Genomic DNA, 27,233 nt, shown 5'->3' on the forward strand with positions numbered 1-27,233 from the left:
TTATGACCTCAAACCCAACAGAATTGCACTAAGAAGAAAAGTTATGACCAATCTAGACAGCATATTAAAAACCAGAGACATCTCTTTGCCAACAAAAGTCCATCTAGTCAAAGCTATGGTTTTTCCAGTAGTCATGTATGGATGTGACAATTGGATTATTAAAAAAAGCTGAGCCCTGAAGAATTGATGCTTTTGAACTGTGGTGTTGGAGAAGACTCTTGAGAGTCCCTTGGACTGCAAGGAGATCCAACCAGTTCATCCTAAAGAAAATCGGTCTTGAATATTCATTGGAAGGATTGATGCTGAATCTGAAGCTCCAATACTTTGGCCACCTGATGTAAAGAACTGACTCATTAGAAAAGACCCTGATGCTGGGAAAGACTGAAGGCAGGAGGAGAAGGGGATGACAGAGGATGAGATGGTTAGATGGCATCAGCAACTCAATGGATATGAGTTTGAGTATACTCCAGGAGTCGGTGATGGACAGGGAAGCCTGGCATGCTGCAGTCCATGGGGTCGCAAAGAGTCCGACATGACTGAACGATTGAGCTGACTGAACTCATTCATCACCCTGACAAAAAGTTCATTGAACTACAGATTTATTACAAGTATCTTCTTTTCAAAATGCATTGTCTCTGAGCTGCCAATCTTTCATACTTCAGGGTGAATTACTCTAACATAGAAAGAAGCAGGTGGAATTCTGGACATAAAGTCTCCGGAGCAATTAAGGCAGAAAGCACAGCTACTGGTAAACCACAGCTGCGACCTTGGCTCTGCACCACATTCACCAACAGGCCCCACCCCCACCCTTGATGCCTTCCTGGGCCGGGCTCTGCCAATCACCTATTGTGTGATTGAGTAAATCACACAGTTCTAAAGACTTTCAGAGCTGGAAGGTTCTAATCCCAGAACCTCAATTTCAAGTCCAAAAAACACATGGTCCCTGGTGGCTTAAGTTTGGTTTCCCCAGAAGAAGAACCTGAGACAGGGGTTCAGTTTTACATGAATTTTTGAGGGCAAACTTTCCAGAGAAACCTTCAGGTGAAGGAGCAAGAGGAGAGGATAGGGAAGGGCACGTCTTGGAGGCCTAGAGCATTTTTAAATAACATCAGAGTCCTCCCAGCCTAGGGCAAGAAGGCTGGGCTTTCATACCCCTTGCCAGGGGATATGACCCCATCAAGTAATTCTGGCAAGGTGGCTTAGAGAACAGCACAATCTACTGTCAGTGGCAGTTCAGGAGTAGAAATAATAGTGGCTAAAGGCAACCTGGTGGGCGACAATACTTTCAGTTCTGAGAGACTCTCAAATATTTTTCCAAACAAGAGACCCTCTAAATCACAAAAGACAAAAGATAAGAAAAAAATACAAGAACTTTTTTTCATTTTCAGAAGAATCCTGGAATCTGTACTTAGAGTAAGTCCTCCTGCTCCCCCCACCCCGCCCCCCGGAATTCCCCGCACACTGCACGGTGACCCCTCCCCTAGCTCCACCCACTGTCCACATACTGACCGCCAGTTACTCATCAGACTGACTCCTCCTTAAGGACTTTGTTCCCTCTGCCTAGAATGCCCCGCCCCAGAATCTTGCCCAGCTGACTCCTTCTTGTCAACTGAAACATCACAGGTACAGAGAAGCCTTCTCTGACCAGCCCAGGTCATTCCCTGTCACACTGTCTGTGGCACTTCTGCAGGCACTGGTCTCTGCCATCATTTTAACTGTGTTCACATAGGTGTTATCTTGTAATCATAAGGATGAGCCTTGTTCTGACCTCATCACTGTGTCCCCAGAGCCTAATGTACCAAGAAGACGGTAACATCTGATGAACAACATCTGCGTGAGCAGGGCATTTGGGTCAGATGCTGAAATGCCAACAGAGAAGTAGAAATAGGTCAGCTAAACACTCAGCCTAAGAAGCTGAAGGAAAAACCCAGCCCAAGGCCAAGATGCGGAAGGAGAGAATCCACCAGAACTTCCTTGGCTACTTGATTCCTTTCTTCTCTCCCAGTTCCCTCAATGTGGGACCAGAGTTAGCACCACCCTGGGGAGATCCTTTACCTTTTAGATGGGCACAAACCTCCCAAACGACCAAGGGAATCTGGATTCCAATTCGAGCTCTAGCTCTGAGCATCGCCCTTTCTGCTGGCACTTGGGTGGTGCACCAGGATCATGCCAGTCTGGCAGCGATGCTGAGAGCGCCACTCCATGGCACAGTATCACTCAAGTGCACAGCACTGCACACTTAACCCAGGCCAGGTCACGCTCCTGCCCCTGGCTGCCTCTGTGGCTTCTCCAGCTCCAGGACAGTCTCCATTGCAGCCACCCCAGCACCTGAGACGCCTGCACGTCATCCAGCACTTCCCACGTGCCAGGAACTGTGCCGGGTGCTCACTCATCTATTTGCCTGATGACACTGAATTGTCATCAGTACAATTCATCTCGTAAAACTGTTATCTCCATTTTCTAAGTGAGGAAACTAAGGATGAGAGAGTCAGCCACTGGCGGCAGGACACACCTGGTGAGTGCGGGACACTGGCTTGGAACATCATCCACTGGCCTGGAACATCATCCACTGGCCACTTTTATCTGATTTATTTAAGTGGTCTGTCACCATGGGCTCACTGAAGACAGCAGCCCTGGGAGGAAGTACCATACCTTCATTTCATGGAGATGGGAACTGCCAAGGAGCTCGCAGCTTGCTAGGTCGTTTCCACGGCACTCAGGAATGCAGACTGGCCTCCTGGGCCTGGTCCCTGTGCCCGGGTGCCCAGCCGCCACCAGCTCCGTTTTACAGAGGCCAAGAGTTCCCAGAGAGGCAAGTGCGGTGCGGGAGATCCGGCAGAGAGGCTGCTAGCAGGGATCGCCCAAGCCGTGCGCACACACATCCAGTAGGAAGCTGCCGATGGCACTGCGCCCCTGACTGGGCCCTGGCTCTCCTGGGGCGGCTCCCCTGCGGTGGTAGGTGCAGTCTGACGTTCGGGTTCTCCCCGCCCTTGCCCTTTGCCCCCTCCCTCCCTCTCCCATGACTGGGCATAGAACCTGGTCTCCTTGAGGGACAAGGCCCCTGATTCTCCAGAGGCACCTGAATTCCCATGCCCTATTCTAATCTCACAGGCAGTACCAGGAATGAAGGGTTGGTTTCACATTTGAAAATCAAGCATTGTGAATTCCGCCCCCACCACCATTAGCAAACTAACAAAGAAAAACTGATGATTACCTCAGCAGATGCAGTAGATTTTGTCCCTCTGACAAAATCCAGCATCCCACTCCCAATGACTCTCTCAGCAAACTATGAAGAGAAGGGAATTTTCTCAAGCTGCAAAAGGGCATCTATGAGAAACTTACATGATGAATGACTGAATGCTCTGTCCCTAAAACTGGGAACAAGATGAGCTAATAAAAGAGCTCAGCAAGGTTGCAGGACACAAGTGAAGTAAAGTGAAACTTGCTCAGTCGTGTCCGACTCTTTATGACCCCATGAATATTCAGTCCATGGAATTCTCCAGGCCAGAATACTGGAGTGGGTAGCTGTTCCCTCCTCTAGGGCATCTTCCCAACCCAGGGATCGAACCCAGGTCTCCAGCATTGCAGGAGGATTCTTTACCAGCTAAGCCACCAGGGAAGCCTGCAGGACACAATCTGCATACAAAAAGCCACTGAATTTCTATTTATGAGCACCAAAAGCTAGAAACAATCTCAATGTCCATCAGCAGGTGAACAGATAAACAATTATGGTAGATCATAAAATGGAATACTACTCAGCTATGAGAAGAATGAATTACTGAGGCACCCAACAGCATGAATGAATGAATCTCAAAACAATTATGCTGAAAGAAACCAAACCACCCAGAAGAAAGAGTATGAACTGTGTCATTTCATGTACTTAAAACTCAAGAAAATACAAACTAATCTACAGGAACAGAAAGCAGACAGTAGTTTTCTGGGGAGAGAGGAATTTAAAAGGACACAAGGAAATTTAGGCAGTGACTGGTATAGGCATTATTTGGCTTACTGCATGAATAATCAAGAAGTAGGGAAAACCATTAGGCTGTTCAGTGAAAGTGTAAGTTGCTCAGTTATGTCTGACTCTTTGTGACCCTATGAACTGTAGCCTGCCAGACTCCTTTGTCCATGTAATTCTCTAGTCAAGAATACTGGAGTGGGTTGCCATTCCCTTCACCAGGAAATCTTTCTGACCCAGGGATCGAACATGGCCTCCTGCATTGCAGACGAACTCTTTACTGTCTGAGCCACCAGGGAAGTCCTAGACCATTCAGGTATGACCTAAATCTAATCCCTTATGATTATACAGTGGAGGTGACAGATAGATTCAAGGGATTAGATCTGGTAGGCAGAGTGCCTGAAGAACTATGGACAGAGGTTTGTAACACTGTACAGGAGGCAGTGACCAAAACCATCTCAAAGAAAAAGAAATGCAAGAAGACAAAATGGTTGTCTGAGGAGGCTTTACAAACAGCTGAGGAAAGAAGAGAAGTGAAAAGCAAGGGAGAAAGGGAAATGCAACTGAATGCAGAAATCCAGAGACTAGCAAGGAGAGATAAGAAGGCCATCTTAAATGAAGAATGCAAAGAAATAGAGGAAAACAGTAGAATGCAAAGGACTAGAGATCTCTTTAAGAAAAGTGGGGATATCAGGGAACATTTCATGCAAAGATAGGCATGATAAAGGACAGAAACAGTAAGGACCTAACAGAAGCAGAAGAGATTAAGAAGAGGTGGCAAGACTACACAGAAGAGCTCCACAAAAGTAGTCTTAATGACCTGGATAGCCAGAATGGTGTGGTCACTCGCTTAGAGTCAGACATCCTGGAGTGTGAAGTCAAGTGGGCCTTAGGAAGCATCACTACAAACAAACCTAGTGGAGGTGATGGAATTCCAGCTGAGCTATTTCAAATCCTAAAAGATGATGCTGTGAAAGTGATGCACTCAACATGCCAGCAAATTTGGAGAACTCAGCAATGGCCACAGGACTGGAAAAGGTCAGTTTTCATACCAATCCCAAAGAAGGGCAATGCCAAAAAATATTCAAACTTACCATACGCTCATTTCACAAACTAGTAAGGTTATGCTCAAAATCCTTCAAGCTACCAGGAACCAGAGATCAAATTGCCAACATTAGTTGGATCACAGAGAAAGTAAGGAGATTCCAGAAAAACATCTACTTCTGCTTCATTGACTATGCTAAAGCCGTTGACTGTGTGAGTCACAATAAACTGTGGAAAATTCTGAAAGAGATGAGAACATACCAGACCACCCTACCTGTCTCCTGAGAAACCTGTATGCAGATCAAGAAGCAACAGCTAAACCCAGACATGGAACAACTGACTGTTCAAAATTAGGAAAGGAGTACGTCAAGGCTATATATTGTCACCCTGCTTATTTAACTTATATGCAGAGTACATCATGCAAAATGCCGGGCTAGATGAATCATAAGCTGCTATACAGATTGCCAGGAGAAACATCAACAACCTCAGATATGTAGATGATACCACTCTAATGGCAGAAAGTGAAGAGGAACTAATGATGAGGGTGAGAGAGGAGAGTGAAAAAGCTGGCTTAAAACTCAACATTCAAATAACTCAGATCATGGAATCCAATCCCATCAATTCAGGGCAAATTGAATAGGAAAAAGTGGAAACAGTGACAGATTTTATTTTCTTGGGCTCCAAAATCACTGCGGACAGTGACTGCAGCCATGAAATTAAAGGACGCTTGCTCCTTGGAAGGAAAGCTATGACAAACCTAGACAGCATATTAAAAAGCATAGATATCACTTTGTTGACAAAGGTCTGTAGAGTCAAAGCTATGGTTTTTTCATTAGTCATGTACAGATGTGGGAGTTGGACCATAAAGAAGGCTGAGCACCAAAGAATTGATGCTTTTGAATTGTGGTGCTGAAGAAGACTTTTTTTTTTAATATGGATCACTTCATGAATTTGCATATCATCCTTGCACAAGGGCCATGCTAATCTTCTCTGCATTGTTCCAATTTTAGTATATGTGCTGCTGAAGTAAGCAAGAAGACTCGAGAGACCCTTGGACTGCAAGGAGATCAAGCCAGTCAGTCCTAAAGGAAATCAACCCTGTATATTCATTGGAAGGACTGATGCTGAATCTTAAGCTCCAATACTTTGGCCACCTGGTGCAAAAAGCCAACTCACTGGAAAAGATCCTAATGCTGGGAAAGACTGCAGGCAAAAGGGGAAGAGAGAGGCAGAGAATGAAATGGTTAGATACCACCGCTGACTCAATGAACATGAATTTGAGCAAACTCTGGGAGACAGTGAAGGACGGGGGGCATGGCATGCTGCAGTCCATGGGGTTGCAAAGAGTTGGACACAACTCAGTGACCAAACAACAAGAAGTGCTTAATCAAAAGTTAGCAAGTTGTGCACTTTTGTGCAGTTTATTGCATGTCAATTTTACTATTCTTTAAAAACTGTATATATATTGAGAGACCTAGAATAGGCAAAATCTAGAGCTAGAAAGTATACCAGAGGTTACCAGGGGATGGAGAGATGGAGAAAGGAAGAGTTGTTTAATGTGTACAGAGTTTCTGTTTGAGATAATGAAAAAGTTCTGGAAATAGTGATAATGGTTATGTAACATTGTAAATGTGCTTAATATCAATGAGCTGCACACTTAAAAATGTTTAAAATGGTAGTTTTTAGGGATGCCCTGGCAGTCCAGCAGTTAAGACTTTGACTTCCAATTCAGGATTGGGAGGGGGGATACTAAAATCCTACATGCCAAAAACCAGAACATAAACAACAGAGGCAATACTATGACAAATTCAATAAAAACTAAAAATGATCCACATTAAAACCACTCTTTTAAAAAATGGTAAATTTTATGTTGTGTGTGTGTGTGTGTGTGTGTGTGTGTGTGTGTGTGTGTGTGTGTGTGTTAGTCGCTCAGTCATGTCTGATTCTTTATGACCCCATGGATTGTATAGCCCACCAAGGTCCTCTGTCCGTGATTTTTCCAGATAAGAATACTGGAGTAAGAAGCCATTTCCTTCTCTAGGGGATCTTTCCTGACTCAGGGGTCAAACCTAGGTCTCCTGCCTTGCAGGTAGATTCTTTACCATCTGAGCCACCAAGGAAGTCCTACGTTATATATCTTTTACCACAATTTAAAAAAGCAAAAACAACTAAAAAAATATTACACGTAAGTGGACATGTGCATTTTTGGAGAAAAAGGAGGGTTCTCTGCTTTTCTCAGCCTAAGGCAGAGAAAAGACAACTGTCTCCTCTCACAGGACAAGACTCTCATGATCCTTTCTTTGCTCCATGGAGCCAGGATCACCAAGGGGTCAGACTCTCATCCCTGGAGCCCACCCCTTCCCTCACATGATGGTTGGCCTCAATGCCTTTGCACTTGCTGTTCCCTGTGCATAAAGCCCTTCCCCCACCCCCTGCCAGCCTAACTCTCTTTCCTCCCATTTCCCCTTCCCTTCACCCACACCCTCCCAGACACTTTCGCATGCTGACCTGGACCCACAGAAGATCCAGTTTGCTCCAGCTGCTCCCTTTCCAAGGGAGCTGTCCCTCTGTATTCCTTCCATTCCCACCCCCCAGCACACACACCCCAACCCCGCAGTGCCCCTCTTCCTTTGACCTGATCACAGGGTCCTGAGCCAGGCGGGAGGTCCTCAAAGTCTCAACCTTCTTCTAACTCTGTCTCCTGACTTTTCAATTCTGGTTAGGCACAGCACAGCCGATCAACTGCCAGGAGAGGCTGAGCCAGTCCCTTCTTTACCAATTCAGGAATGTCCCTAGTGGAGAACAATGGAGAAAACAGAAATCTGGGTGAACAGAGCAGCTTTGTTTTTCATTTTTTGGCTCATCACAGAGGATGGACTGTGGGGACTCAGGCAGGCTGAGCATGGTGCCAGGGAGCCTGTCTTTGGCTTCTCCTTACTAATTTGGGACCTAGAGAGCAAATCAGTTCCTTTCTATAGGCCTCACTTCACCCATCTGAAAAATGGAGCTTGAGAAACTCCTGTTTGAACTGAGTCGGGAAGGAGTGGTGGAAGGGAAATGGGGATGTTTGCAGAAGTCCCTGCTATGTCTTTTGCCTCACGCTTGTTGAGTTTGGGTTCAAGCCCTGCTGTAATAAGACCATTGGCAGGAACACAGTCCCTGGCGCATAGGCTCTGTTCTGGCTCATCATCAAACTTGCTTTGTTACACCTTCCAAGGGCAACGGGGCCTGTGTTTCATAATAGCTATCATAGCTGTAATTAAACAACTATGCACTAGTAATTTTGAATCTCCCACCCCTCTGGAACATAAGCCCCACCGAATTCCTAGCTCAGTGCCTACCATGAGGAGAATTCAATCACCATGTTAATTAATTAACGCAGAGAGATCTGCAAGGGAGGCCTGGTCTCTTTCTAACAGACATCAGTATTGCAGCTAAGGTAGAATCAGAGGCAGTCCCCGGTTCCCAAGCCACTTGGAACCGAGCGGTCTGGGGCCAGGAGGAGTCAGTCGCCAAACTTCCCCCACCCCGCCGTCATCATACACATCAGTCTGACCCAGGATCCTCCTGGTTCCACCACAACCCCTACTCTTGCCCACGCTCCCTGTATAAGAACCCCTTAGAGGGGTCAGAGTTAAATTCTGCTCTACATTCGTTCCTGACCCGAGCCTCTCCCACGTGCCATGCCGGGGACTGGCACACGAAGACAAAAAGCTGCAAGCCCAGCTGGTGGGGAGGCCAGATCACAGAGCAGGCGGCCGGGCGGGAAGGAGGCGTGGAGGACACGAGGCTGGGAGGGGCGGGGCTTTAAAACCCGCCTAACAGACGAGAAACTGCTCGAGGAAAGGGCGGTTCTTCAAGATCTTCCAGAAACGGCTATTTCCGGTAAAGGGGCCCACAGACTGGCAGGCGGGTCCCTCTCTCCACGGTACAGTGGTGGGCACCCTCGGGTTCCACCACAAACCCCACTCCCCTCCCCCAGCTTTCCTTCAGCGCGCCTCAAACCCAAGCCAGCCTCGAGCCCAGGCAGAGGTAAGGCAGGAGCCAGCACGAACCTTCAGAGTGAACGTGACTTTGGCGTTAGACTTCAGCTTACAAAACCGAAAGCCACAAAACGTCTGGGGCGTGTGATGTGTCCAACTTGACGTCAAGTGCCCAGCTTTATGTCGGGAGCTCGGCTTTTCCCCGTGTACCCTGAATTTACATCACGTGCCCAGCTTCACGTCACGTCCCCTGGCTTTCCATCAGGTGCAGAGGCTGTCCGTCACGTTCCCTGGGTTCACATCACGTGTCCGGCTTCACGTCACATCCCTGCCTTTCCGTCACGTTCCCAGCTTTCCGTCACGTTCCCGGCTTTCCCTCATGTTCCCTGCCTTTCCGTCACGTGACCTGCCTTTCCATCGGGTGCACTGGCTTTCTGTCACGTTCCTGGCTTTCTGTCACGTGCCCTGGCTTTCCCTCATGTTCCCCGCCTTTCCATCACTTGCCCTGCCTTTCCATCAGGTGCACTGGCTTTCCGTCACGTTCCGGCTTTATGTCCCTTGCTTTTACATCAGTGTCTGGCTTTGCGTCAGTTGCCGACACCTGTCTTTCCACATCTTTTCCATGCTCACACCAATACATGAGGGTGTGTATACACATAGAAAGGGCATTTGCTTATTTGTGTAAATAAAATAAGATCACCAGATCCATATAATATGCTTTCTTCTCCATTGCCACAGAGGGCATATCGGTAAGTCAGCAGTCTGATTTTTATCCCATGGAGGTGAGCACGCACAATCAGATATCCTCTTTCATAAACAGGATCAGAGCAGACAGAGTGAAGATGAGGTATTGTAGATATTTTCAGTTGCACCAAAATCTTCCTTTTTCTTTTCCTTTTCTTTCTTCATCTGCAGCCCTATATAAGCAACCCTGATGGGAAGCCTTCACTACCTTCTTCATGCTCCTGTATGTTTATACAGAAATACATAGGCAAATACAAGTGTGGGGTTTGGGGTCAAGTTTGGCTTTATTTGGAGTCACTTTGCCAAAAGGGGATCATATTAACACCCATCTCCATTTCTTACTTTTCTCACTCAATAATAAAATCCTTAAGGGAAATCCCTCCAAATCTTTTTTTTTTCAGTTTTTTTAATTGTGGTAAAATATACATAACATAAAATTTAGCATACAGTTCAAGAGTGCTAAATATTTTCATGTTGTTGTACAATCTCCAGGACTCTTCATGTTGCAAAACAGAAACTCTATATCCATTCAACAGTTCCCTTTCCTCCCGCCTCCTCCGCACAGGCCACATCCTGGCCACCAGCATTCTACTTTCTTTCTCTATGAATTTTCCAGCCGGGAGTAGTTTTTATGATCACTTCCTGGCCTCCAGACTCTAGGATCACATGAGTAGTGTAAATTTAATCTCAAATCCAAAAGAGGGCAGATGTATGATTATACATTTCTAAGAGGAGGCCTTCCTCTTCTCCAACCCGACCCAGTCCAGGTTAGAAAAGCTTCCTCCTCTGCCTTAGTCGTTGAATTTTTTCTGGCCTTACTTCACTTAAAAGAGGTTTAAATCCTGGAGAGTCTCAGCTGTATGTGGGGCTCTTATTTCTACCTCTGTGCTTCATGTAGGCTAAAAACTTTGGCCCTAGTCTCTATGGTTATTCCAGTCAGCTTCCTTGGGTTATCCAGACCAGTGAAGGGCCCTCTGGGAAGGCCCTTGCTCCCTCCCAGCTTCCTTTACTGTCTTGCCCAGGGGCTGTCCATGCAGCTCAGCTATGCATTAAAAAATGTTCTGATTGTTTTGTATCCTGAATTTCTGGGTCTTTTTGTAGTTTCCTTGAAAAATTATCAAAGCTTACATCTCATTGAAAAGGAGCCTCACTTACACTTCTTTTTCCTTATGCTGGTTTTATCTATAACCTTACATGGCCTTTTTCTTTATTTTTTTAATGAAACTAGAGCTCTGGTAATCAGCAGGCAACAGCCAGGTACTCAGGAAACTAACAGAAAGAGGGATAAAGAGTCAGAGCTCCCAGTCAGCACTGGAGATTGCCAGGGAGAGGGTGCTCCCTCTGCTTCAGGGGTATTTGGGGCCCATAAAATCTGGGTTGATAATGTAGGCAGTGTCCATGAGAAGAAGCTACCTCAGGGGCTGAAGGGGCTACCTCAGCTTGAATAAAAAGACTAAAAGACAATGATAATCAGCAGCAGCATAATAAAAGCTAATGTGAATCACTTTATATCATTTAATCTCCTTTCCACCACTGCACATGCACATCAATACCAGAGTTAGATATTCTCACTCTCTTTTTTTTTTTTGGCTGTGCCTTGTGACTTGCAGGATCTTAGCTCCCTGACCAGGGACTGAACCTGCACCCTCCGCAGGGAGAGTGCAGAGTCCTAACCACTGGACATCCAGGGAATTCTCTCACTCTCACTTTGAAGATGAGGAAACCAAAGCTCAGAAAGTTTTACAAGCTGCCAAAAATCACACAGCTAGCAAATGGGACAGCAAGTATTAAATCTGAATATGTCTCACCCCAAAGCCCTTGCTGCTAACTCCACATTAGAGGGCAGTCTGAAGGCAAAAGACCACACATTCTTCCACCCAACAGCTTTATGCAGCTAGAATGTGACTGTGAAGCTAAGGGAGGTCCAGCATATGAGATGAAGCCCCAAAGAATCTGAAGCTGGAGGGGTAACCTGGGCACCCTGCAACTTCAGAGAGGGACCCAGAGGTTGCCTCTGGGAATCAGCCTCTGAAGTAGCATTTGCACAGAGGATAGGAACATGAAAAGAAGGAATACCTGAATCAACTCAGAGTGATTTGGGAAGCTTCTGGGCTCAATAGTGTACCCTCCCATCCTGTTCTAGTATCCCCCAATTCTCCCAGCATCTGTCATCTCCCTCAGCATCCTCTCTTCACCCAGTTTCCCTTCATCTTTCCTAGAATCCCCTCATTTCTCCCAGAAACTTTATCAGCAGGTCCATTCCAGAAACACATTCTCATATCAACCATTAACATCTCATCTCCTTAAGTCTAACGCACAACTGATTATAAAATGCACCAAAATTATATGTGGCACTGAGAAAGAAAAAAAACCTGTCAGTTAAATTGTGATTTGCCATTGATCCTGATTTCAGAGGAGGTGTTAAAATGCAGGGAGTGGGAGAAAGGTGTGTTTTAGAATCAGTGGAATATGGTAACACTAAGAGCCCTATTGAGCATTTGCTGCCTTACCTGAGAATTACAGACTATTTCCATATGCAGTGTCTTGCTGTTAATGGCTAGTTAGCAAGGCACTATAAGCCCAGAACCACCGTAGGCTGATTTCAGCCTATGTTGGGGATTCAGTTCTTTGCTCTTATGGAAATCACAGGCTAGTTGGTGATCTTGGGAGGCAGGCCCAGAGAACATATACAGAATGATTCAAGGCTAGTCTGTATGGTGTGGACGGTAAATGTAATAAGAGCTTGAAAAAGGATGGATCAAATTCAGCCAAGGTGGTCCAAGTAGGCTTCATGGCAGAGAGAAGGAGTCTTAAGCCAGAGGATGAAGGGTGGAAAACGGGGACAAGAGACATTACTGAGGAGGGAGAAGTGGGGATAAAGTGAGCAAGGAATGGAGATGAGGCTACAGGGCAAGTGCTGAGGACAGCAGAGAAGGTCCTTTGTCCAGAGCTGAGGAGCAGCATCAGGGTATCACGGGAGTCCACGCTGGACAGGCAGGACAACACCAGACTACAGAAGGCCTTCAACGCCACACACCTCTCGGTGTGCCAGGCATCACAGAGCCAGCACAGGTTGTGAGCAGGGGAGTAACCTGGTGAACACACTTAGGGAGCACTGTTGTGCAAGATGAGCTGGAGGCAGAAGCCAGGACATCAACCGTTCCTCTAAGTCTCGTGATAAAGGAAGGTGACCTCTGAGGGGTCTTTTTAGTGTAGGTTCACATGTCTGAAAGGGCCTGGGGAACAGTTCTTGCAGGAGGTCTGAACCACGCCTTGAGGGAAAGGACTCCCAGACCCCTTATGGAATTGTTCCTACAGGGCCTGGGCCAACTGGGCATTTGCCTGAGTAGGTACAGCTATATGAAGAACCATCCTCTACTCAGTAAAACTGGTACCAGTTATTAGATACAAGGGCTGAAGAACACATCGCTTTTATTTGTACGGAGTGTCAGTCGCCATATAAGTGGGTCTTACCTGGTGGTTCAGTGGCTCTGTGATCCCAAGGCAGGGGGCCAGGTTCCATCCCTGGCCAGGTAACTAGATCCCACGTACAACAACTAAGAGTTTGCATGCTGCAACTAAGATCCAGCACAGCCAAATAAATATATATATATATTTTTTAAATCACCATATAGGGAATTCCCTAGTGGTTCACAGGTTGGGAATCCACCTGCCAATACAGAAGACATGGGTCCGATCCCTGGTCCAGGAAGATCCCACATGTCCCAGAGCTACTAAGCCTATGCGCTGCAACCTCTGAGCCCACGTGCTCAGCGAGCTTGTGGAGTAGTCCCTGCCTGCCACAGTCAGAGAAAGCCCACGCACAGCAGTGAAGACCCAGCAGAGCCAAAGACAAATAAACCTGTAAATGTGTAACGCCAGAGTGAACCCTAATGGAGACTGTGAACTTTAGTGATCTGTTAATATAATAATCATGTGTTAATACTGATTCATCAACTGTACCAAACTTATCGCATTGCTAACCCATGTTAGTGACATGGGGCGCTGTGTATCTGTGGCGGCGTGACTGTATGGAGCTATCGACACTTTCACCTCAAAGGTTCTGTAAATTTAAAACCATCCTTAAAAATCACTAGTACTGAAAACTGAAAAAGTATACCATGAAAATGATTCATCCAGTGTTATGGGTTTTGCCAGCAGATAGCCCAGGGTTTAAGCCCAGATTCTAAACCAGCCTCAGTTTCTTTCTCTGGGGTTAACAGTCATGCACTATAGGCTCACAGGTTCCAGAGTGCCATTGCTGATTATGTTGCCTCTCTGATTTCCGTGGACAGGGAGGGAAGGAGTCTTCTCTGGGCTGGGAGGCAGACCAGGGCAAGTAAGACCGGGAGGCACCTTCTACAGAGCTCTCATCCAAGAAAGGTTTCCCAGCTGCGGGAGGACACTGGAAAGTACCTGGCCCCAGCCCAGCCTATTCTGGGCCAGCTGGTCTGCTGGCCTCTGTGCCTAACCCGCTTCACTGGGGCATGGGACAGAGCCTCCAAGGAGGCCAGCAGGAGGGCTACACAGCCTGACACCAGTGCAGGGTGGGGAAGGGGCCTGCAGAGCAAGGAGGGCCAGAAGGATCACCACCCTCCCTGCTCTGGTGTGCCCTCTCCTCTGTGAGGCCCTGAAAGCCCCAGATCACCTTCTTCATCCATGAAACAGCACTTCCCAGGCCCGCTCCCAGGGCGGCAGTGAGGGTGCCAGGAGGCAGTGGGGGAGAAATCTTAAGGGTGCGTTAACACAGCCAAATAGCAAGTGGCACTATTCCTACTGCTGTCAGATCAGCTACCAGTGTAAAGCCTCCAAGGCACCCAAGAGGAGAGAGAAAGACTCCTGTCTTCCAAACAGGTGAATTCACCTCTCCAAGCTTCAGTCACCTCATCTGTAATATGGGAGAATCCTGGGCTCTGTATGGATTGGGTGAGATAGTGCCCATCTGGCAATGGAGATGCCTTTATCTTCATTAAAAAAAATTTTTTTGGCCACGTGTAAAATCTTAGTTCCCCAACCAGGGATCTCCTGCAGTCTGCAGCAGGAGCGCGGAAATTTAACCACTGGGCCCCAGGGAAGTCAAGGTGTCTTTACACTGTAGCTGCCTGCACCTCCATAAGGTGTCAAGGCCAGCCCCATGAACTGAGTCATTCTGTAAGGCCGCCGCCCCGGCAGGGCTTCCTCTATAACTCTGAGGACACAGGAGGCCATCGGACTGCCACTGTTAGGGGTGGCATCTATTGACTTGTGAGTGCTAAGCCTGGGAACTTGGAGAAATTGAATCATGCAGACAATGTCTTGGCACCCTAAGAGCTGCATTGGAAAAAACACAGTTGCAAAAAAAAGACAGAATGAACTCACTCAACAGCTATGGGAAAGACTTGGAACCTTGAAGAGAGTTGTCAAGCAGGGTCCTGTTTACCAGAATGCGAAGGGGGATGTTGAGTGACCAGGAGCCTGGCTCTCAATCCAGGCCAGGGTTGTCTGCCAAGGGTTAAACTTGAACCCTGGAGCCAAGCAGGTAGGGCCTGGCTCCGCAGAGAAACCAGATGGAGGGAGCGGGGCAGCTGCTAAATCCCTGCCTTGTGAGAGTGTCAGCTCCCAGGGACTGCTGTGGGGCAGGGGAGCAGGGGGCAGCCAGCTTGCAGAGGCAGAGGGCTGGCGCCAGGCTGCTTGGGTTCTAACTCCAGCTCCGTGGCCTGCTGGCTGACCTTGGGCTGGAGACTTAAGCCTGGGAACTGGGAATGGAGCCTCAGTTCCCAGCTGTAAAATGGAGACGATAGTAGCACCCACCATCTGGGGTTGTGGTGAGGATCTCAGATCAAGCCGGTTCAGCATTTAACACAGTCTGTACCCAGAATGGCAGCAGCTATCATTACTGTTATTTAAGGGAAGGCTGGCAGCATGCCTCCCCCACTGCCTGCCCCCTCCCTCTGACTTGGGTCCCATCTTTACACAGGCCTGGACTGGATCACATCACAGAGGCACAGAGCCTAGGAAACCCTCTGGCCCTACCCTTGCCTCATGCAAGAGTCTCATTTGCAACTTGCCCAAACTCTCCTTGCATGCCTCTACTAATGGGGAGCTCATTACTCCATAAGACAGCCCATTCCACATTCAAACAGCTCTGATCACAAGTTCTCCAGGTGGATCTAAAATCTCCCATTCAAACTGCCCCTTAGTGAGAGTGGTTTTTTGTTTGTTTGTTTGTTTGTTTTGCCGGGGACTTTCCAATATCTGGAACCTACTCATCCCACAAATGCTAGGAGCCCTCTGGGCAGGGCCTCAGTCATTCCTTCAGGAAGTCTCCCCTGAACCTCATCCTGAACATCTCACGCAGAACAGCACAGCTGCTCCCCACAGGGACACACGAATCTTCTCCAGCGCTGAGTCTGTGAGGCAAAATGTCTTGGATGTGTCCAGAACCTGACATTAATAATAATTCAATTCATTTGCCTCATTCAATTCTTAATCCCTATGAGGCATATACTACTCATCCCCCCACACCAAGTTTTAAACAGTAGTGATATACACAGACAACAAATCTCAACCATTTCTAACTGTCCGTGTCAGTGGTATTAAGTACATTTACTTTGTTGTGCAACCATCACCACCATCTGTCTTTAGAAGTTTTTCATCTTCCAAAACTGAAACTCTAAACCCACTGAACGATAACTTCCCCATTCCCTCCTTCCCCCGGCTCCTGGCAACCACTGTTCTACTCATTGCTTCTACACATTTGACTCCTCTTAGTTACCTCCTGTCGGAGAAGGCAATGGCACCCCGCTCCAGTACTCTTGCCTGGAAAATCCCATGAATGGAGGAGCCTGGTAGGCTACAGTCCATGGGGTTGCTGAGTCGGACACGACTGAGCAACTTCACTTTCACTTTTCACTTTCCTGCACTGGAGAAGGAAATGGCAACCCACTCTAGTGTCCTTGCTTGGAGAATCCCAGGGATGGGGGAGCCTGGTGGGCTCCCATCTATGGGGTCGCGCAGAGTCGGACACGCCTGAAGCGACTCAGCAGCAGCAGTTACCTCCCCTAAGTGCAATCATACAGAATCTGTCTTTCTTTGTCTAGCTTATTTTGCTTAATATCCTCAAGGTTCATCCATGTCATAGCATGCTCCAAATTCCCTTCCTTGAAGGGAAGATTGAGGAAGTCTGTGGGTGATAAAGCTTGGATGTGGCGAGAGAGTCCTGAGCCAGAACGTGGGCATTCTCATGCTATGAGAGACAAGAGGCAAGCTTGACCAGCAGGGCCTGAACTTTCTGAACAGCTGTCCACACTAGCAAGTCCACATCTCTTTGGCCTTTTAGATTCATTGCCCTGACCTCAATCTTGCTCACTGTAGCTACATCCCCACTCATCCTCCTCTTCACCCACTTAAGAAGGCCCCAAATGGGAAGTCCTGGCCTGGTTCTCCAGGCGTGGCTATTGAGCTTTCCTTGCTGAGATGCACAGACAGAACTCTCTTGGCGCTGCTGGAAGCTCAGGAGTACATTCCCAGGATGACCGCAACCCCGTCCCGGGGCATACTGTCCCCAGTGTGGGACAGGGCTGTCAGACAGAAGTGTGCAGGGCAGTCAGAGCCCAGAAGCTCCAGGATTCTCACAGACTTAGAGGCCGCCATCCTCAGACTGCTGTGCACCCTCTCTGGGTCACGGGGTCAGACTGTCCACTTCAGACAGGATGCCTCTTCCTCCCAAGACCAAGGCTGGTTCCTGGACAGCTACCATGAACAAACAGGGTTGGAGGGGTGGGGGATGGGGACACGTGGCCTCCAGAGACACTTTGCAGACCCCCAGAAGGAAGGAGGTGGAAGAAACCTGAGTGCTCTTAACTCTCACCGGAAGCTGGAGAAAAGACCCTGGCTCTGAGGATGGCAGAGCTGGACCAGAGCCCCAGAGCCCCGGGCCCCGACTTGCAATCCAGGCTCCCCCACGCCAGCTTATCTTGTCCTTCCTCCCCATCTTTGCCTCACAGATTATTCTTCCCTTTCAAGCGGGGTATCTGGGAGTGCCAAGGCAGCTGCTGTCTCCTCTGTCCCTTGGGATGAGCTGTACACCTGTGCCAAGAGCAGGCAGCCTGTGTTATACACCTCTCCAGAGCATCCAGCACCATGAATGATGAGTGTTTGCTGACTGACGATGAACGTGAGTCTTCTGCCTATCTTTTATGGCTAATTCTGGTACCTTCCCAAGGGCTCTGGAACATAGTCTTGACCTTCCACGGTAATGGGCTCCTAAGTGCCAGCCGCTTGAGCTCTATAATTTCATGTAATTCTATAGCCCAGGTATTAATATTCCCATTTTACAGAGGAGGAAACTGACGCTCAGAGGAGTCCATTGACTGGGAATTGGTATGGCTAGGATTAGAACCCAGCCTGGGAGTATTTCTCTGTGCCTTGATGTGGCCTCCCAGTGGCCTACCAGCATGGAGGACAACAGGTGGGTCCACAGGCCATGGGGGAACCCTCCACCCTGTCCAGTGATCCCTGAAACCTGCCCTTTGAGGAAGGTGGCTAAGAGATGGGACTGGTGGCATCAGAGCTGATGGCTGGTGGCCGAGAGTCTGGGTGACCAGTGCCCAGTTCACCAGCCTTAGCTGGATTGGGGCAAAGTTAAACAAAAAACATCTCTAACAGGAGGCTGAATTAGAAGGGGGGAAGAGGTCAAAAAGATGCCCTTGCGATGACTGTCTCAGTTCTGCGCAGCTTCTAAACGGCCCAGAGAAAGCCCCGGGTTTGAAAGAGCCTTCCAGGGTGCTTATTACACACCAACGTTGTTTTACAAATACTATCTCTACCTTTCCTATACCGCTAAGGAGTTTTAAAGTCTGTATTTTACATGTGAACTAATTGAATTTATTAGGTGAGGGTTCAAGGTCAGGCAGCTATGCATATAAGCCCAGGCTCTCCTGCCTTCACAGGCCAAGTCTTAACCACTGTACTAAACTGCCTCCAGCCCACTTCCTGAAAAATTTAGAGAAAACAAGTTCCCCACCCACTCCCTCATGCCTCAGGGTCCTGAAAATCTTATGAATGAGCTGACTCCATGTGTAACATGATCTGAGCTACAAAAATGTTCTTGCCCTTTATCCCAAGTATTTATTCTGGATGGAGAATAAAATCCAAGGAGAGATTAAAAGAAAAAAAAAATCTAAAAGAAATTATTTCCACAGAGTTGTCCATAAAAGTCGAATTATTAATCACGAAACACCTGGAAGCAATCTAAACTTCACAACTAAGGGACAAAGGATGCTTATCCTGGTGGATACCACACGGACTTAAAAATCAGTTAGTTGGTTTCAATGCAAAGTGCAAAAGCAGAACATTCCATTTTAATTTCAGAATACTGTTGCAACAAAACCATCTGAAAGAAGAAGGCTAACTTATGCCATTTTATTTTCTTCCTTTCCTTTATAGAGAATTTTAAGTCAATTTCTGATAAGGTAATTCATGTACATAATTCATGCACACAGTAATACATTAAGGTCTAAAAACCAAAGCAATATCCGGTGGAAGAGCCCTCAGTAACCCATGACAACCATTTAAGAATGTGGGTTTGTTGATTTACAAAACTCAGAAGGGAATGCAGAGAGAAGTGACTTGCTTTATAGCTATTTGGATCTGCTTTTTTCCTGCAAAGCTGATGAAAGCAAAGGTTTAAAAAAGAAACACAGAGCAGAGAATTCACACCATTTTTCTAAGACGTAATTCAGAGCTTCTTGCTGGGACTGTTTTTCAAGTCTAGCTCAAATCCCTCTTGCTGTGATCTGTGAAGGAAGCAGCTAAGTTGGGTTTTGGACAAGTCAGGCAAAGAAAACCACGTGAGAGAAAATCAACCACTTTCTTACCTGTTCAAGTACCAAGATACAGTCTCCTAGGGCTTCGCTGGCAGCTTTAAGGGGCTCCAGGGCTTGGAACAGGTACCAAGGGCAGGGGGCAATGGGTGCCAGGTGTGAAAGGCTGTGGCTTCCCCCAGCCCACAGTCAAGGCTTCCCGACTGATGGGAAGGGCGGGGAAAGCAGGCCACTGCAACTGATTCAGAAACTGGAGCCAGTAAGGGCGGGGCAGGGCCACGTGGCCCCAGCCTGCCTTGGAGAGTGGAGTAGGAGGGGGCCACAAGCCCAGAGGATCAGCCAGGAACTCTTCTGACCGAGTGCGCCAGGCAAGTTAACGGTGGAAGGCCCCAGACAAAGTCTTGGCTCCCAGGCAGGATGGGCTGTTTTAGGGGGCCACGCCAACTCCTCTTCATAGCACATTTATTCCGACAAGAACCCTTCCACAAAACTCAACAAAACTGTAGTGATGTAGTACTGTCCAGACTGCACATGTACACAGGGGGATGAACTTCAGAGGAAGAAAAGGCCTTTGATAAATATCACCAGTGTTGAGGACCAATCAATACCCAGCCTACAGATGGAGACCTGAGCCCAGAGGAGGAATTATCTAAGCCAAGATCACACAGCCAGAGGGCTTCCTTCTGTCCGTGACTCCGGGCCTGTCCTGGGGTAATGCGTGGGGTGGCACACGTATCTGTGGGAGTTCCTGGTGACACAGCAGATGCTCAAGCCTATCTCCAAGGACAAGGGGCACTCTCACTTTGCCTGGGTCAGAATGAGAGCCGAGAACGGTTCTGCCTGCAGTTCTGTGGCCCCTGAAGGGTGAGCTCCATCTCTTCCTAGTTTTCAGAGCAAGGTCCCTGATGTACTCAGATCATATTTGGAGTGCTTAGGGGTGGGCTAGTTCCCCAAGGGAGCCTTACAGGGTCTTAGTTCCCTGGCCAGGATTGAACCCAGGCCACGGCAGTGAAAGCGCCAAGTCCTAACCACTGAACTACCCGGAATTTCCTTCAAGGAATCCTTCAGCTTCTCTACCAGTGGACAAGTAGAGATTGTCCTCAAGGGATTGGGGAAGGGCTGTGTTCAAAGCATCAAACTATCCAAGATAGTTTTCAGGTTTCCCTGATACAAGCACAGGATCCTTCACTAAGAGGTCCCTTATTTAACATTTAGGATTCCACAGCACCTGGTTTGGGAAATGCTGGCCTAGATATTAGCGTGTCTTATTCTGGATGTTAGTGCTTGGCACAAGTACTTGTTCAAGAAATTTCTCAAGAAATGGTTTCTCAATTGGGCTGACAAAACCGGATTCCTGGTTTGGCCCTGGACTTCCAGTAAGACAATAATGCCTACATTTGGAATGTACTGGGTTGGCCAAGAAGCTCGTTAGGATTTTTCCAGGTTACAGGAAAACCAGAACCAACTTTTTGGCCAACCCAATACTATGGCTAACTCCCTACTCCCATCTGCAAGACAGCGACGACAGTGGCCACACCCTCAGCAAGGTCTTGCTGAATTTCTCCCCAGCTGAGTCGAGCAGTCAAGCAGCCCATGGGAGGACAGATGGGGTGGAAGTGACAGGGGTACAGCCACAGGATGGGGCCCTGCAGAAGTCTGAACAAAACTCCACTGTGCCCTCTCTGGGAACTTGTGGCTTAGGGGAATAACCCTTTCTTTCAAGGCATCACATACAGTTCAAGATAGGGGTGGCTCCAGGTCTCCCAAGGATTTTGGACCCAAGTTCAGTGGCCAAACCTCCTCAGATCCCCAGAAACTCAGTGCAAAGCACTTTACTGTTACTATAATAACCCCTAGAGGTTGGTCTTATTTTACAGAAAGGAAGCTGAGGCACAGCTCAGAGACTGGTGAACCCAGGTCATGTGACTCTGCATCCAGTGTTCTGCTATGGACTTCACTCCCATTTTACACGTGGCAGATGGGATCTGGTTTCGGACTGACTTATGTGAAGTCCCTCTCTCCGACTGCAGCATCAACTCCTTAAAGGCAAGAAACTCCTCAGTGGCCCTTGTTTGCAGCACTACATGCACCCACCCCCAGGGACTCACAGTGAATGCTGACATTTCTCTTCACCATCACGTCACACTAGCTCACACACATTTTACTCATGACCCCAAATTATTAACTTTGAAAGTCTCTTGAAATGACCTAATCAAAAGCAGGTCTCATTCCCAGAGATTTTGCTTTACAGAAAAGGGTAAATTCTGCTGGGTGGGCCTGTGGGATAAAATTTTGAGGACCAGACTCTAAAAGACAGAGGTGGGGAACTGAGGTGACTTTGACTCAGGGATCACAGCCAAACCTGACTGGGTACTGACTGAACTGCTGGATTTAGAGGGTGAGGTGGTGCTGACTCCTTAGCTTTGTCCTCTCGGGCAAACTTGGTGTTCTGATTTCCTTTGCTTCATTTTTAACAAGAAGTAATGTTCCCTCAGACACCTGGAAGCCACCTAATGATTTCCAGGTCTGATTACTACCAGATTGTGAAATAGACGGATGCCCAGGCATCCCTAGCAGACTAATTTGGGGAAAAACAGATATCACCACTGCAACAGGTTGCCTGAGCTAAAATCTTTGGCTGTCTCTGATTTCCCCCAGAAGTCCCAAGGCTGTGCCTGTTTTATTATCTGAAGGAGACATGGGCCTTAGGCTTGCCGGCAGATTCACCTCACCACCAGACTCAGAGGGACAGAAACTACTTTGTTATAAGGACTCCTGGGTGCAGTAGACATTCAAGGAGGTGGCACACAGTAGGTGCTCAGGCAACACTGGTGGAATAAATGAATGTAGCCCCATCTTCTAGTGGATTAGGCATGTCTCTTGATGTTGACTTCCAAAGTCTCTGTAGAAACAGCTCTTGGTTATGTTGATGCAGAGTGGTGAAGGGGATTTTCCTGAGTGCTGTGGAGTCCACATCCACTGACTTCAGTTCAGACTTCATACAAGGTCCACACAGGGGGTTATCAGATCCCCAAATATAAATTAGCCACTGACAACAGAGGTGTTTAGTCCTACCTACATATACCAGTCATCTGTATCCCTACATTCTTTTTTCGAACATTTCACTTCAGCACCAGAGCGCTGTATGTGGCCGTTAAACATATTTTAAGGGTACAATACTTAAAATATTCACATAAAATATTACATATGCAAATGAGCAAGTGGATGATTCATGCAAACACATGCCATCTCTATTTTGAATAGAAGCAGAATTTAGGAATTAAAAAGAAAAAAAAAAAGCTGAAAGCCAGGTTGATTCATCTGCAGAATTCTCCAAACATTTCTGGCTTCCCACCAACCTCAAGAGAGGCTGCAGTCGTGAGAGCAGCATGGGTTCTGGAGATGAGAGCTCTCCCTTTAAGTAAGTGAACCTCAAGAGCCTTTTCCAGTCCCAGCAGCTGTCTTGCTAGCAATACATCTAAAAAAAAATAGATAAAAGCTGACATTCCACCCACAGTCCAACTTGAACCCCCTCCCCCCAAGGAATGCTATTCCTAGCAAAAGATCTTCCAAATGAAACAACATCTGTGGAACCTCTACTCATGAGGTCAGGGAAACGCTGAGGCACTTAAAAATTTTTGAGTCCTTTTTTCAGACCCAAGTTGCAGAGACTTAAAGGCAGCAGAATAAGAGCAGTCCTAATAACCAACGGCAAATGCTTTGATGGGGTGACATTCCCTCTGTTCCGTGGCAGTCTCTAATGTGTGTTCTGCAAAACAGCAGAGTTCTCCATTTACCGGGTTACACAACTAAACCAAAGGAGTTGATGTGGTGTGGTCCCCTTAACACAGATGGAGTTTGCAATTGTAGTGATTGCAATCCAATCACTAAATCTTACTAAAAACTTTCTGTAGGTCCTACAGCAGAAACTCTGAACTAGACAAGACTGGTCTCAACATATTCAAGCCTAATTCCTTGTGTCTGTGATCCTAAAATTCCATTTGTCACAGTTCTGTTTTGCAGAGAACAAGCAAACTCATGGACATGCAGAGGAAGCACAATGGTGACAATTCCTGGGTACAACACCTAAAAACTCAAGCAGCAAAACAAAAAGATGAGCAAGTGGGACTCCATTAGACTATCATACAGCAAAAAAAAAAAAAAACTAAAAGACATCCTATGGAATGGGGAAATTATTTGCAAGCCAGGTATCTAATAAAGGGTTAACATCCAAAAACATAAAGAACTCATATAACTCAACAGCAAAAACACAAAAAATCCAACTAAAAAATGGGCAAAGGACCTGAACAGGCTTTTTTCTTTATAAGATACATGAATGGCCAACAAGTACGTGAAAAGATGCTCAATGCAAATCAAACCACAATATGCTAAATCAGTTCTCGCCTGTTAGAACCGGCATGAATAAGCCATAAATGGTGCTGAGGATGTGAGGAAAGGGGGAATCGTGCACTGCTGGTGGGACTGTAAACCGGTATAGCCACTATCATACAGTGGTACAGCCACTGGTACAGTACAGAGAACTCTCAAAAACTTGAAAATGTGGTGTGTGTGGATGTATAGTAAAATATTACTCAGTCATAAAGAAGGAAATCCTGCCATTTGCAGGATTGGATAAATCTTGAGGGCATTATGCTCAAGTGAAATAAGCCAGACACAAGACGACAAATTACCCTGTAAGTTCACTTATATACAGAATCTTAAAAAACCAAATAACAAAACTTATAGAAAAAGATCAGATTTGTGAGGGAAGGAGTGGAGGGGAGAACGGGGGGACAGGACACTATGACAAAGAGGTCAAAAGACAGAACTTCCAGTTAAAAGAGAAACAAGTACTAGGAATATAATGTACAACATGATGACTAAACACCGCTAGGTGATATATATTAAAGTTGGCAACAATAGATCCTAAGAATTCTCTTCAGAAAAAAAGTTTCTCATTTTGCCTTTTCAAGAGATGATGAATTAAGACTATATATATATATATATATCTCAAACCACTATGATGTACACCTTAAACAAACACAATGATGTATGTGAATTAGATCAAAACTGGAGAAAAGAAAATCTTTCCAGCTGTGAGAATTAATGAAGAATCAAGTCCAGAGAAGGTCCCTCAATTATGGCGCTGAAATGCTCTCTGCACATCTTCCAAAGCTCTTGCTCTCCTTCAGCACCCATCTGACAAAGGCAACAGACACAGCGAGCGTGAGGCAGTGTGAGGGGAAGAGAACATCACTGTGATGCGTCAGGTGATCCACACCCTCGTTAGCTCCTAAAGGAAAATGGAGGACTTAACCATGCTGATCTAGGCCCACATAGTAAGAGCTCACATGTGGATCAGGAAGAACCTATAAAGTGCTGGGTGGACTGCTGGGTGTTTGAGGCATATGCCCGCGTTTTACTGACATCAAACTGTTTATCTCCACGTTATGCATGAGAAGTCAATGGCCTGACCAAAATCATGGATCGAATCAGAGGCAGAGACTTGATGGAACTCAGGCCGTGAGTGGCCTAAAGGATGATTTTCATGATTAGGAAACTTGGGGAAAAAAATAAACAGAGTTTGTACTCCCAAGAGACAGTCACCGATGTGTTGACCAGTGCCGTAACTCAGAGGAACTAAGACGCTGGACTACGTTCTCCGGGACTTCCGAGCAGCACATACTGCCCCTCTCCTTTCTTTCTATGGCGGGGGAGCCAAGCCTCCAAACTGACAAATGGCTTGCCCAAGCTCACTCGGCAGTCATTTGGCCTGACCACATCAAACACGTTGCCTGGTTACTTCACAAGTGTAGGCTTCTCCCCTACTAGAATGTTAAGTTCAGCTGAGCAAGACCTGAGAATTTCTCACGTGCTTAGCACAATGCTCAGAATATTAGCTCATAATCTGCTGTCATCTATCATATAACAGTTTCCAATACACACCCATATTTCTCTGACAATTCCACTGAGCATGTACCATCTTCCCTGGGAACAAGAGAACCTTGGAGAACACTGGAAGCACAGGATGATCCAGTGTGAAATTCACCCTTGCCTGACCTACGGGTAGCTCTCAGGTGGGGCAGTAATCACATGACCATATACATTCCCAGTTGTTGTATACAATCTAAAATTAAGGTTCAGTTATCATATGCTGTAAAATCAGAAGGGCTTCAAATGGCCGAATCCCGAGTTTCCCTCCCCACTGTTTTCATGCCCACGTTTGGGGAGCAGTCTGTGGGTTTATTCCAACAAGCCAATCACAACTTCCCAAAGGAATTAGGAATTTCCCTTTGCTGATATTCCAAAGCCTCCCAAAGCCCCCAGTTGTTTACTGGGTTCCTGAGTGCGATCCCCCTGTTGTCTTGCATAGCCTGCAGTGTCCCTAAGTGATATGTGGTTTCTCCCTCCCCTGGGCTGGACCAATAAACCACTGTCTACATGGTCAGAACAACAACAACAAAAGGGTGGTAATTCCTGATTCTATAGAGATCAAGTTTTCCTTTCCTTGGAACGCTGTTCAGTGTAATGTGCCAGCCTGGATGGGAGGGGAGTTTGGCGGAGAATGGATACATGAATATGTATGGTTAAGTCCCTTTGCTATTCACCTGAAACTATCATTGTTAAGTGGCTATACCAATACAAAATAAGAAGTTTAAAGTTTGGGGAAAAATAACATTTCCTTTCTTACATAACTGCCTACTATTGTAGGAAGAGGAGAGAGGCTGGGAACAAGGAGCTACTGCTCAAACATCTATGCCGTCTCCCATACTACGGCACAGCAATGCCATAGTCTGATAGGTGACACGGAATGGGTGGGGGCCATGGGGAAAATGAGCCCTAGAATCAGGCTATACAAATTCCAAAGTACGGTCTACTAAGCATACCCATGAGCTAAGTGAGAAAGAAAAGTGTCCGCTAGGGATTCAATGCCTGGCAAAATGAGGTCTCTACTGACCAACCTCGTATCCAGCTATGACTGAAGAGATACTGTTCCAGGGACGGCATCAGGGACACTGCATTGTAGAATGTCAGCTGTTGGAGGTCAAAGATTCTACCGAACCACGCTCACTTCTGACTCTCACCCGTGCCTGAAGATCTGTCCAATCGAAGTACTGAGCACACACAGAGAAGCGTGTTACTCTATGAAGCATTCGGAAAGAATGTGACTTGGGCCTCAGTGAAGTTACGGGACTGCCCAGAATGTTAAGGCTTCCCACACAGCTCGACAGGGGAAGGCTTGACAGCGGAATTCTTAAGTGTGAGCTGGAACCTTTGAGTCTGGGTCACTTCTAGCCACAACTCCGCATACTCTGAGGTCCTTCACAAGCTATGCTGAAGACAGCCCCTCTCCAGCCTATTACCCATGTGCCTTTCTTTTAAAAGTGACCACATGTACTGATTATTCCCAAGGGCAGGTTCTTCTGTACTTACTGATCCTTCCCGGCAGACAGATGGCAAATGATTATTTCAAGAACTGTGGAAGTAAAAGGAGCATCTACTAAGAGATGAGGCAGCTGGAATTCAGACCAAATCCTTCACTCTACAACCTCAAAGTAGAAGGGAGGCAAAACAGGGAAAACGACATCAGCCACTCTTCCTCACTATCCAATGGGAAGAGGTATGGACGACAACATATCATTAGAGTCCACGCTCCATCTGCATCACAGCAAAGACTAGAGAAAGTCCAAACGCCGGCCC

General features: G+C 46.9%; 1 protein-coding gene and 1 non-coding gene across 5 annotated transcripts in view; both read right to left on the reverse strand.

The window, feature by feature from the left end:
- Positions 1-19,754, reverse strand: part of IL34 (interleukin 34) — a 61,400-nt gene extending 41,646 nt beyond the window's left edge. For 2 of the 4 annotated variants that reach the window (XM_065924977.1, XM_065924973.1), the window contains exons 1-2: positions 19,587-19,754; positions 7,638-7,794 (exon numbers count right to left, since the gene is read on the reverse strand). The gene's annotated coding sequence lies outside the window, so the exon portion shown is untranslated. Of the gene's footprint in view, positions 1-7,637; positions 7,795-16,483; positions 16,501-19,586 lie in introns of those variants that run through there. The other 2 variants (XM_065924974.1, XM_065924975.1) reach the window with 2 other exon arrangements.
- Positions 5,930-6,036, reverse strand: LOC136162108 (U6 spliceosomal RNA). Its single transcript, XR_010661956.1, has one exon. It is a non-coding gene; the product is annotated as a U6 spliceosomal RNA (small nuclear RNA).
- Positions 19,755-27,233: the final 7,479 nt, after the last annotated feature.

Source organism: Muntiacus reevesi, chromosome 2 (genome assembly GCF_963930625.1).
Source record: "Muntiacus reevesi chromosome 2, mMunRee1.1, whole genome shotgun sequence".
Taxonomy (NCBI): domain Eukaryota; kingdom Metazoa; phylum Chordata; class Mammalia; order Artiodactyla; family Cervidae; genus Muntiacus; species Muntiacus reevesi.